Source organism: Heterodontus francisci, chromosome 31 (assembly GCF_036365525.1).
Source record: "Heterodontus francisci isolate sHetFra1 chromosome 31, sHetFra1.hap1, whole genome shotgun sequence".
Lineage (NCBI taxonomy): Eukaryota > Metazoa > Chordata > Chondrichthyes > Heterodontiformes > Heterodontidae > Heterodontus > Heterodontus francisci.
Window position 1 is genome coordinate 30885003 of NC_090401.1, and position 13795 is coordinate 30898797.

The 13795-nt window shown below is 42.6% G+C and overlaps 1 protein-coding gene across 1 annotated transcript in view; it reads left to right on the top strand.

The window, feature by feature from the left end:
• Positions 1-13795, top strand: part of LOC137346948 (disks large-associated protein 2-like) — a 117883-nt gene that overhangs the window by 18492 nt on the left and 85596 nt on the right. The gene's annotated exons all lie outside the window — the stretch shown is intronic.

A 13795-nucleotide genomic window follows, 5' to 3' on the forward strand; every position in this document is an offset into this window, starting at 1 on the left:
GCAATTGGAGTAAATGACCCTGAACCATTGTTTTGAACAAAACCACAAATGGAGGAGCATGATTAATGTGATGCCCGCCCTCTAGCAATGCAAACCTCAAGGAGAACAAACATTTAGTTATTGATGATTGAGAAACAAATGGTTTCTCGTGTGTTAAACGAGCAGCTTCTCACTTTGTCAACTGTTTACAGCATTCGTTTTACCTCAGTAAGCACAAATTTAAAAATGAAAATTCTGAAGATACAGAATGATTAGATCAATAGAGCACCACCTTTCCCTCCAGCTAGACTAACAAGCGTGTGTTTCCAACTGGACGACTGGGACTTATAGCAGTTTCCATCAGCAGTGCCATTTATCATCATCTAATATGTCGAACATACAGTACTCGAATCCCTTCAAACAAAACATCCATTTCTTTACTTCTACAAAAGAAGCTCATTATTAATCCTTAAATTAAATTACTCTGCTTGATAAAGGCAGAGAGATTGAGAGCAGTGTGAGCCTACAATTTAATACTATTTTAATTTCCAACCATCATTGAAGTGGCTTATACAGATCACCTGAACCCCAGGATTAAATTATTGCTTATTATTCACTTTCTATCAGCTATAATTTTGCTTTGTGTGGAATCAGACTTAATAAGGAGGAAATCAAGCTAAGCATACACAAAAGTAAAGTGATCTTGATTAAAGATTATGAGAGATTAATTATCATTGCAGAATAATGCTGCCGCCTAATCAACAGGAGAGTTTAATAAGAATATGGTTCTGCAATTCTACTACGGAGGTCTAATAGAATTAAAAGGTTAATTTTAGCTCCACCTATCCACCAAGAACAAGGTGTGCAGTGGGTGGGGGGGGAATTGCAGAGAGGAAATGGTTTGAAATAGAGACACTCACCAGCCATAACTTTTATTCCTGGATTCGGGAATGTGAAGCCTTCACTGCAGGCCTCATTTATAAACAAATGTTGGTGGTCTCACAACCCAATTCAGACCTCAACGATATTTTAGTGTGCAGTCGTGTGTTTGTCACTGAGAGCTGACCTCCCCAGGAATACCAGGTGCCAAGAAACAGCAGGCCCAGAAGATAGTAGAAAGGGTAAGGTATTTAAACAAAAAGATTTCCTACTGGGCCTGGAGGAGCAGGAGTTCTTTTTCCAACTCCACAAGGAATCCTGGGACCTCCACTGTCCCAGGATTCTGTCACTCCTTCTCCCCCACCCCCACCAGTAATTGCTTCCATGGCTCCACCCTCTAGACGTACATTTACTGGAAACCACTCTGGCTGGTCCTTGGTGTCGGCCTCCTCCGATGCTTGCCTGCTCCTACCTGCTCGACTACATTATTGACACAAGGGCCAGGATTTTCCCTGTGGGTTTCTGAACCCCACCATCAGGCTCAAATGGGAGTCAGAAGCCTGCAATATGTGGGGAAACAGTCACTCAATATCATTTTCCATGGAGCAGCTATTTAATGGCCAGAGGGTGGGTTAACCATCCAATTAATGATAGTGGGCGGGCTCTTGGAGGGCCAATCAGAAGCCTTCCAGCTTGAAAGCAGCAGCAGGACGCCATAGCAGGTAAGTGAGGGAGAGGGCGCTTCAAAATGGAGGCACCCTCTCCAACTTTTTCAAAGTTTATATATAAAATGTCTTTTGTAGCCAGACTACTACTGTCGATGGAAGGGGTGGGGGGGGTGGGGGGTGGGTGCCGGTGGTGTGTGTGGGGGGAGGAACCCCTCTGCAGAGTGGCCTGCGGCTGCTGCTGCACCCAGGCAGACATGGAGGGCCTCGAAGCCTACCGGCCTGGAGTGTAGGTGCCTCAGCCTACCGCCGGGAGGCCGCCTCCAGGCACCTCAACTGGCCCCCGCTGCCTCCGGGAACCTGGAGGCCGACTGGAAAATCCAGGTCGGCCATGATCAATTGGCCTTGAGTGGCCCTTAATTAGTTTGATCGATCTGCCGCCCGCCCCCACCCCCCCCACCCCCCCATCCCAACTTTGGGAAAATAGCCTGGGGACGGGATGAAGCCGGGGAACTGGCATGCAGACCAGCGGAGCTATTTTTCTGGCCCTGACGAAGACTCAAAATCCAGCCCCAGTTTCAGGCAGGAGTCAGGCCTAAGTTCTTTAAATAAGGCCTGGGAGTTAGAATAATTCAGGCCACACCTGGCCGAGCCTAGCACTTGCCCTGCCAGCATCGAGCCCTTTGCCCCCAGTTAAAATCAGGATTTAAGAGTTTAGTGTACAAAGAGCCTGATAATACATTCTCATGTTGTAAGAATGACTGAACAAGGAATAAATGGACCTGGAGCAAGATCCCTTTCAATAAAGTCATTTTCAGATAAAGATTGAACTGTTTTCTGGAGAAATGGGCAGGCAATTGAGTCAAGGCTTCTAAAAATTGCAGATAAAAACAGCTACGGTAGAAGCTTGGTTATCCAGCACTTTTTACCAACCAGAAAGCTCAATTATCCGGAATTTCCGAAATCTTCCGAGGCTTGTCTCCCAATGCCAAGTTTTCCCGAGTGCAGCCAATTGTTCTTGGCGTTACTGTACTGTAGTTAGTGATGCTGCTGATAGTCATCTTAGTGGCGCTGCCAGCAGTCCATCTCATTGTGTTGCTGTGCTTATGCAGTATCATGATTTATCTCCCCACCACCACCTGCATCTAGCGCTTTAGTGTAATTTATACATGAAGTTTACTGTTCCTCAAGAATTCTATGCATCTTTACTGCCCCAAGATTTCTGTATTGCACATCATCTTCTACTTTGCATGTAATCATTTCTCTTAAAATTAAAACTATTATATTGTATTGCCTTGGTAGTACGACTGTTGATTAACTGGAATTTTCAATTACCCGGCATCTCTCAGGTCCAGCGCATGCTGGATCACAAAGCTTTTACTGTAATTGGAAAATGTATGTACCGTGGTCCAGTCCAATCATTCATTCAGCTGAGAAAATCCAATAGCAACCTATATTTCACACAAAAATGATTAAGACTTGCAAAATCTTCTAATCTCTCTCACTGATATTCGGCAGTTGATTCACCACATTTAATGCGCTGAGCCCTAAAAACAGGATAATGGATTACTGTTTTCTGCATGGATCGGAATTGTATTTAAGATTTCTGCATAGATCAGTAATTCTGTATGAGTTAGCTGGTAGTAGTTAGCTAAATTAGAAGTTGTCGCTGGGATCACAAATATGCTTGGATCGAGCAAGCATTTATTTGGCAAATTGTACCCAATTTGCACACTTGCACAGGAGGTTCCTCATGGTATTGCTCACCAGCAACATTCAGCAATGGAGCAAAAGGGCTTGACATGAGCATCCAGGGTTGTGGGGTGGGGGGTGGGGTGGATAGGAGGGGGGGTGGGAGGGACACTGAGCTGCAAGATAGGTGAGACGATTCAAGGTGAGTCTCCTGAAAACAAGCGCTATATTTTAATAACCTAACGTCAAAAAGGAGATTTACAGGGCAGGCACTTAACTAAACACTGAAGTTGCATGCACGCAGAGACATAAAAATATCAGCAGGGAATGCGCAGATGTATAAAGCAAGCTGCAAGAAAATAGCAAAATTCAAATTTCAGGCCCCTGGGAGAGGATAGGCCTCTGGAAGCAGAACATATTGGATGGATTTCCAGTAGAACAAAGGAAGTTTTATGACTAATTGAAAGATTTTTTTCTGAATGAATTTACTTTTTATGCACCTGTTATGTTGTGAGTCTTATCTTTAGTGTTATATCTTCAGGTTCCTGTCACACCAATTTGCTTTGTTGAATGATAATTTTCTTTAATCCACTGACTGGAGATCTGAATTTGTATTTTTTTAAAGACATTTAATACAGACCAGCTAAAAGGATGACTTTGCTGACAGCTTAAGATGACAACCTAGTTTGCGACACTGTATCCTACATTGCAAGGCGTGTGAGGAGGGAGACAAAATGTCTGCTCATAGTCCAGCAAGAACCAAGATCCAGGAAGTTAAAGGGAGCTGCTTGTTTTTTTTAGCAACAGCAAAGTACTGCTAACTGCAATGTTTGAATCACTGAGTTACTGTCATGTGACAAGTCTCTCCCCATCCATGGTTTTAAGATTGTTTCTCTGCAGCAGGGAAAAGAGAAGCTTCTGGATTCTGGCATGTGCAGACCCTAATTGGGGTCTTTGTCTCTGTCTGTCTCCATTTCAGCTTACAAGCTTCGTAATCTGCCTGTTGATTGACCACCTTTGCATACTCAGGGTACAACCAGAAACTCTGTTGGAGGAAATCCTCTACATTACTGTTTCCAAGAGACCCACCGAACCAGTCATCTACCTCTTCAAACTAAAAGCCTCAGGACCACCAAATTCAGTTAGAAGCCAGTCGAATTACCAAACCCCACAGGGTTAACTTAACCAGTCTACCTTTCCCCACTTTGTAATCTATTTGTGTGTGTGTAAATGTCTAATGTGTGTGTGTGTGTGTGTGTGTGTGAAAGTTGGCACGTAGTTTATTATTTTCATTAGTTCAGTGTAGGTGTAATAAAGTTAACCACTTTCTTTGTTAAGCTTAAGAAAACCTGTCCAATTGGTTCTTGTTATGATGATAGCAGGTAAATAATTAAACACCAACTGAATTGGCCAGTACATCCGCTTTAAGAAAGAATTATACCTGTTGTGGTCAAATAAGGAGAGGGAAAAGAGGGAAGCCCTTCAACCCTTCCTCACTTGATCCTATCATTACTGACAAAGCAAGATGGTGATGTAGAAAGCATATCCAAAAATAATTTGAAAATTTCAACAGTTTCCCATTGCATCCTTGCTGGTTTGATTATTGGTAACTGTTTGTTCATTCGTATGTTTCTCATCTCCTTTCCTACCTATTAACTATTGCCATTATTCCAGTAACAATGATGTGTTGCTCTTTTCTGAATATATTTTGTTGACATTGTATTACCAACTTCTCAGGCGTGACATTTTTGCAAAGTGACTCTTATGCTACATCTGTGGTGGTTAATTATATACATATAAAACAGAAAATGCTGGAAATACTCAACAAGTCAGGCAGCATCCATAGAGAAACAGACTAAATGGGCTGAAGTTTAACTGTTTTGACCCCCTCGAATTAAAATGACAAACGATTGGAAGCTCAGGATCATCCATGTGGAACTGAGGTGTTCAGGAAAGCAATCACCCAATCTGCCCATTGGTCTCCCCATTGTAGAGCAGAACACATCATGAGCAGTGAATACAGTACACTAAACTGAAAGAAATACAAATAAATCACTATTTCACCAGGAAGGAGTGTTTGGGGCCCTGGAGAGTGGAAAGGGAAGAGATGAAAGGGCATGTGTCCTGTATGGGTAGGTGCCAGGGAGTCCTAGAGGGAATGGTCCCTTTGGAATGCTGTAAAGGAAAGGGAGGAGAAGATGTGTTTGGCGGTGGCAACACGCTGGAGGTGGCAGAACTGGCGAATGATGATCCGTTGAATATGAAGGCTGATGAGGCGGAAGGTGAGGATAAGGAAAATCCTATTGTCGTTCTGGGAGGGAGGGGAAGGGGTGAGAGCAGAAGTGCGGGAAATGGGACGGACATGGTCTAGGGTCCTGTCAGCCACAGTGGAGATGAGTCCTCGATTGAGGAAAAAGGAAATCATATCAGGTGTTTCTTGCATTATAACAGTGACTACCCTTCAAAATGTACGTCATTGGCTGTAAAATGCTTTGGGAAGCTGCTATATAAATGCAAGTCTTTCTTTTCATTTCACCCCTGGCATTATCAGAACAGATGCAACAGCGACAAAGAAACAGGAAGAACTGATTAGAGTTCTTACAGGAAGCCTGGTGGGAGGATGCGTAATCAAGGAGCTTACCCACTGTAAGCCTACTGACTTAGCCAGAGTGATATGCAGTTCAGGCTGCAAACGTATTCTATGGTAGTCATTGAGCAGCAAAATTAGCAATTGCATCAAATAAATTGGATTTTCAGCTTTCTTCACTTTAACACAAAATCTTCACTTCTTTCACAGTCACCAAAGTGGAACAGACTGTGTTTTCATTTTCTAACCTATTTTATCAAATGCATTACAATAGAAAAAAATTATTTTCCTGATAAATTATTAATACTCAATTGCTCTGTGACTGGGTAATCATTTGATGTAATTATATTTCCATTACATTCCTAATTGCTGCAGGTAAAGCTTTTAGGATGATTGCAAGCTTTTATTTATCAAGTCATTGGCCCTTGAGTACCTGGCAATGGATGATATTTTTTGTTCCTAAATTGGCAGCAGTCATATCGGCTGCAGGTTGCCCAGACAGATCTCAGGTATTTGACCCTGAGCACGAAGATAAACTTGTAACATCTACAGGACCTGTGAGAAAAAGTAACCCTGCGATAATGTTTGTTAGACCTATGATTCTGAAACTGAGTCCTTTGGAATCCTGGCTCCAGATTCTAGGAGGTAAATTTTCCAAAACTCTGCTGCCTGTTCAGAATCTCACTCAATGGCAGCAGTAATTGGAAAATCAGGCACTCAAATCAGTGGGCCTGGTTTGTGCTGCTCCTGACTTTCTTGCATGAGGAGAATATTAAGGTGTGGACACAGGGGAGAAGTGAGCATCAGCACTGAAGAATTTGGAAAGAGGTCTGTAAGAGATCTTAGGAACAGTGATGCAAGTGTTTTTCTGAGTGGTTCCTAAGATTTATAATGTTTCCTGTACAAAATACTCAAGTAAATAGGCCTACAAATTTTGCAGTGTTGATGCGCTGCTAGACTCTTGCTAAATAATAGTGGTGGGCACTGAAAGCTGTATTAGGAAAATAGGAACATAGGAGTAGGAGTAGGCCATTCAGCCCTTCGAGCTTGCTCTGCCATTCTAGATCATGGCTGATCATCTACCTCAACGCCATATTCCACCATTATCCCCATATTCCTTGATGTCATTAGCAACTAGAAATCTATCAATCTCTGTCTTGAACTTACTCAGTGATTGAGCTTCCACCACCGTCTCGGGCAGAGAATTATAAAGATTCACCACCCTCTGAGTGAAGAAGTTCCTCCTCATCTCAGTCCTAAATGGTTTGGCCTTTATTCTGAGACTGAGCCCCCTAGTTCTAGACCCCACCGCCAGGGGAAACATCCTTTCTGCATCTACCCTGTCTATCCCTTTAAGAATTTTGTAAGTTTCTGTGAGATTGGCTTGGTGGCAATGGCAATTGTCAATTGATCAAATGTTTTTTGCCTTTTGTGTATGTAAGTTTAATCATCTTTTGTGGAGTTTGTGATTTTGTATGTCATAGTTACAAACGTTATATTCAATGTTAAATTTCTAGTTTGTTGAGAGTCCAAGATGGCGGCTTTAGAGTTTTAAAAATTGTCAACAGTTCACCTTTTTGTGGGTTCATTTTGCTGTTTGGTCCTTGTTGATTGTTTTTTTTAGATGTTCAAGGTTGCTTTTACAGACCATTTATTTATAATGTGGTTTTTATAGTGAATGTCAACAAATATGTAAAAAGAAAGAAAAGGCTAAACAAGTTTATTTAGTTCCTTCTTCACTGTGTATTGCTTAGCTCATTTGGTAGCAGTTTCATTTCTAAGTCATATGGTTGTAGCATCAAACCCCAGTACACATCAGAGAGCTCATGGGATGACTAGAAGAACAGATATTTCTCCCAGTGTCCTGGCCAACATTCCTCCCTCAATCAACATCATCACAAATAGATTACCTGGTCATATATCCATTTGCTATGTGGATGATCTTACTGAAGATTGGTGGCAATGTTTGCCCACATAATAACAGTGGCTGTATTTCAATAGTACTCTCTATTGGTTATGAAGTGCTTTGAAACATCCTGAGGATGTGACTAGGTACTATATAAATGCTAAATATTACCAAATATCTTTGGAACAGTACTTAGTGCTACCAAACTGTTCTATTTAACTATATATATTTAAATCAGGGTTTTTATTAAATTATTAAACTATTAATTTTTTCCTTAATGAAAAAGGAGCATCACTCTTAACATCACTAAGAGATTAAATGGGTGGCAAAAAGCTGGTGGTGAAGTAGGTTTAATGATTTGAAAAGGACATGACTTTTGACCGACCATTTTCTTGTTCCGTGATTCATTCTCACTGGCAGCCTGGAAGAAAAAGGCGTTAGTATTCATTTACCACAATCTGTTTGTGAAGCAGATCAGTTTAGTTGCCATTTACTTTCTCAGTCTTGCTAAGAGTTTTATAAGGCGAAACTTTGCACTAATTGATCCATCTGTCCCTGAGCTGTGATGAAATTGGTCCATTAGGTCCAATCAGATTGCACACAACTGACATTGGAAAAGCAACCTTTTCAATAATATATGTTCACTGGATAGAATTAGTTGAGTAAATGATATTAAATGCTATTAAAAAGTTCAGGGCAGGTTTAGATTAAAGCTAGATAAAGGGTAATATGCAGTCAACTGATCAAAGAAAACATTAGGGATTCCTGTTCGAGATCAGAAAATACCTCAACCCTGAAGTGTTTAGATAGAGTAAATAAAGAGAAGCTATCCCTAATGGCTGAAGATGTGATAGCCAGAGGGCCTTCATTTAAGGATATTGACAAAAGAACCAGAGGTGACATGAGGAACAGTTTTTTTACACAACAAGCAGTTTGGATAGGGTGGTGGAAACAGATTCAATAGTGGCTTTCAAAAGGGAATTGGATGAATACTTGAAGGAGAAAGAAATTGCAGGGATATGAGGGAAGAGAATGGGAGTGGGACTAACTCAATTACTCTTCAAAAGAGTCAGCACAGTCTCAATGGGCCGAATGGTTTCCTTCTGTGCCGCACTCTTCTATGATTCAAGACTATTCTCCAATCTTCCAGAACTTGTTATTTATAAATATGAACATAAATTTTTAATTCTCAACATAAACTTAAATAAAAGAATGGGCCTGCTGTATCGATTTAGAATATAGAGATGTGCTCTGAGTCATTTCCCCCTTGTTGGTTTGCTCCCCAGCTGTATTTGTATTCAGCTTCCATGTTGCAAAGTATGCAGTTTTGATTTCAAAGTTATGTCAGAAAATGTTGGCGTTCTTGTTTTACTTTGTTTTGGTATTTTGTACAAAAAATGTAGCTGCCCTTAAAAATGATCTCCTGGAGATTTTTGTACCCTCAGTAATTTTACCTTGAAGTGGGCAGTGTTCCCTGTAAGTCCTGGTACACTCTTTGAATGGCCTTCTCCAAGACTTGAAGAGCAGTGTGATAATTCCAGCACTGCCCAGCCCGATGTAAATCCAACTCCACCATTTTTATAGGCTGATTAACAGGCTACCAGTTGAAAAACTGAGGGCAAAGACCAAGGCAAAACCCAGGTTGAAATAGTAGTAAAGAAGATAAGATAAATCATAAATAGTGATTCTACGAATTTTAAATCCTGAAATTTATAGGGAGGCTGGCTGAGAGAGGTAGGGCAGTCCACAACCCCTGGGTCTTGGGAAGGAGTGAGTTGGACTAGGAGATAGCCCAATGGTGTCAAGGAGGAAAAGTATAAAGTCTAAGGCCGGAATTTTGCGCACCTCCACAAGAGCGGGCTGGTGGCGGAGGGGGTGCTTTCGTGAAACTCAGTGAGAGGCAGGGGTTGCCATTCCCGTCGCCTTCCTGGCCCACTGCAATTTTATGAGGGGTGGCTGCGGCGAGAAACAGCCCACCCACCCCAGGCCAATCAAGGCTGTTAAGTGGCCAATTGACTGCACAAGGGCTTTCTCGCGCCACTGCTATTATTTTACAAGCAGCCGCGGGCGGCTGAGGTCCTTCAGGAGGCTACTAAGTAAAACCTGGAAGCCTCATTGCAGGCTGGGTATGGCCCTCCTCATCAGGCACCCTGTACCCGATGGAGGGCCTCCCTATGACCCAACAGCCTCCTCTACGCAGCACTCCACGCAACCCCCCTCCCTCCCCCACCCGAACCCCCTTGCCTCACCAGGGCCCGGCCAATTGTCCCCAACAAGGCCCTCTTGCTGTGGTAGCTGGGTGCAGTCCCTGCAGTGGCCACTGCTCCTGGTGGCGCTGCTGGGACAGCTGCCGGCCCACTGGCCTCAGAGGAGCGGAAGTCCCACCCAAGGTCAGTTAAGGGCCTGGACCATGCAAAATCCTGGCCTGGCTCCCAGGCCCGGCAGAGGAGGGCTCACCCCTGAAGTTTTGGCCTCACGCCCAATGTAAAATTCCAGCCTTAGGACCTTAGGACAAACAAGAGTGTTGTCCATTGCGGTATTGATAAGAGACAGAGAAACAAGAATAGTTGCAATAGAGAGAACAGGATGGAGGCAAGAAGTGCAAGAGACATTGCCCATCAGATGACAAACAAACATTTTTAGTATTCTTCTAGGAATATGTGAGAAATATTCGAATAGCCGCTTGAAGTCTTGGATAAATGTGGGTTGGAGATCTCGAATCCTTTCTGTAGTGTCTATGAAGTGATTGAAGATAGGGCTAGATTTAATAACTGCTTCATGAAATCATCTACATAACATATAGAAAACACCACATTGCAGACAGCGTCATTACCTGAAAGTAAGTAGCGTAATCTTGGTATTCCAGAAAGGAATAAGACATGAATCAGGGAATGATAGACCAATGAAATAAATGCTGTAGGGCATTTCACAGAGTGATTGTCGATGTTCATTTGAGAAGAATAGATGTCATAAGAAGTCATCAGCATTGCCTGAAAAAGAATAGATTGTTTGTGAATTTGCTGGAATTTGTTGAGCAGGTTACTAAATTAGTAGGCCATCCAGTAAATGGATTTTCGAAAGACACCTAATTAAGCTCAGTTTGTGATGATAGAAAATGAACATTGAATAGCTAGACTGAAAATTGGTTCAGCGATACAAAGCAGAAATTGATGACTAATGAGAAAGGCTTGGGTGGGAAGGCGTTTACGTGTGGACAGAGATTGGTATCATGCTGTAGGGACCACTCCCATTTATGTTATTCAGAATTAAACTGAAAAAAGAAAGAAAAGAAAGACTTACATACGAGCATACATGCAAATTAGGAGCAGGAGTAGGCCACTCGGCCCCTCGAGCCTGCTCCGCAATTCAATAAGTTCATGGATGAACTGATTACTCCACATTACCACCTACCCCCAATAACCTTTCACCCCCTTACTTATCAAGAATCTATCTACCTCTGCCTTAAACATATTCAAAGACTCGGCTTCCATCGCCTTTTGAGGAAGAGAGTTCCAAAGACTCACGACCCTCTGAGAGAAAAACTTTCTCCTCATCTCTGTCTTAAATGGGCGACCCCTGACTTTTAAGCAGTGACCCCTGGCTCTAGATTCTCCCACAAGGGGAAACATGCTTTCCACATCCACCCTGTCAAGGCTCCTCAGGATCTTGTATGTTTTTATGCACTTATATAGCGCCTTTCATGACCACCCAATGTCACAAACGCTTTACAGCCAATGAAGTACTTTTTGAAGTGTAGTCACTGTTGTAATACAGGATAACACCTGCGATATTACAACATTTTATGATTCCAAACATGTGGTCAGGTGACTTGTGCAGGAAAGATTTATTGCATGAAAAATATAACTTATTTGGATTGTCCAAGGAGTTGCAGATCGAATTTATTGCGGGTAATACGAGGTGAAACATATTAGAAGACAAGTCCATTGGTTAAGTTGAGAAAGGAGAAAATTCCTGACAGGATTATTGACCAAACAGTAAATGTACCCAGTCAATAGGAGACTGTTCATAACTAATAAAGTACTGGGATATATCTCAAGAATAGTTTATTATAATTTAGAACATATTATTCTAACACTATAAGGCTATATTTAGAACATGATGTCTTACCTTCAAAATCAACTGATTTATTGGTGAAGGTTCAGAGAGGAACAGCAAGGGTAGTTAAGGTTCTTATTTGTAAGGAGAGTCTCACAAAAATTGAATTTGCTTCCATTGACAAAATAAAAATTGAGAGGCACTTGATCCACATTTTTAAAATGCTGAAAAGTATGAATATAATTCAATAACTTAAATAGTGATCTGCACAGATCCTGCATGGACATGAATGGGTTAACCCGGATTGAAGCTAGAGATTAGAAAACAATATTTTGTTGTAGGATGGTAGATAGTTGGAAAGAAGCAGCCAATTAACTCTATTATGACAAAGGGGTAAATGAAGATCTTGTTGGGAATGGGATTATCATTTTTAAGATTGGGAGCACCCACCTACCCAGAATCCCCCCACCACCGCTCCCCCCTTTCCAACCAGAGCAGCATAACCAAGGACAGAGATGCTCCCATTTTTCCTGGACTATGCCATTTCTATGGCCCTGGTACACTCCGTGCACAAATCCATTCCCTGGCGGGGCCTTACATTGGGGTAGGGACATGGGATGCGTAACGGAAATAGAAGTGTAACTGCAGGCTTCCTGTGCTGTGCCACCAACATCGGGGCAGCAGCCAAAAGAACTTGAGTCATGAAGCTTAATTTGGGAGGCCATTCCTTCAAGAAGTTAAAGAAACCCATCTTTCGGCTACACTGGGGACTGTTGCAGCTCCTCCTGTCAATGGGGTTCTTGTGCAATACCCAGTGCCAGGTTTTTTCTCAGGTACCCAATGGCTTGATGGCAAGGAGAGTGAGGTGGAAGGCTGGGCCTGTTTCTCCATGCTTACACCAGAACTGCACTCACTGCAGGCAAAGGAATATTGACATATTGCCAATCGAAGAAAACTCAGGGCAGCGCTGTGGACTGTGGGCCTCAGAGACCTGATAGAAAGGGTCTAAATTCCTATTTCCTATATACCATGTCTGAAAACTGAGCACTCTCCAGGCATAGTAAAGAGGAAAATGTAGTTCAGAGGCACAACAATGAATAAAATGTTGTGGGTGATATCAATGGCAATTCTTGGATGTGGAAGAGGGAAAAGCAGATATAACCAGTTTATCAAGTATTCTTTGAAATACAAAGGCACTGTAATATTATGTCTTGGTGTTTGAAAGCTTCATACATTCTTCCTTCTATTTTATCAGAGGTGTCAATTCGTTTGCTGGAGGCAGGGCAATGTCACTGCTAAAGTGGTGGAGAGGAACACATTAAGTGTATGTACACTGCTATTGCACAACAGAATTTCTGGCCTAATGTTCTGTTGGGCTATGGAAAGATCATGGGCTGAATTTTGTTTTATTCATTCATGGGATGTGGGCGTCACTGGCTATGCCAGCATTTATTGCCCATCCCTAATTGCCCTTGAGAAGGTGGTAGTGAGCTGCGGGTCATGGGGGCTGGTAAAATTCTGCGGGGAGAGGCCTGCTTCAACCCGCGACATCGAGAAGGGCCCATTACATATTACCGGTGGAGGGGGCCTTGGTGCAGTCCCCCCCACCTGCCACCTGGCAGCGCGCCCTTCATCTCCATATGCAGATTACCAATAAATGTATCCAAAATAGCTTACCTGCCGTCCCACACCGATTTTACGGTCTCCGTTCGGCCTTCGCCCGCCTTCGAAACTCCACATGGAGTTCCGGAGTTCCGAGGCAAAAACCTGGTGGAGAGAGGGGAGGAATACAATTTTCAAGGCGGGAGGGGTGGAGGAGCGGGGAAATCAATTTTTATTGGATATGGGGATGGTGGGAAGGGGTTGAAGGGCAAACGATTGAAGGTTGGGGGGGGGGGGGGGGGAAGTTCAGGTATTTGAAAAATCAATTGATGGTCATTTCAGGCAATGAAGTAACCATGGGTGGGGGGTGGAGGGGTTGGAGAAAGGCCTCCATCACTTATTTTTGAATTTAATAAAAATCAATTATAT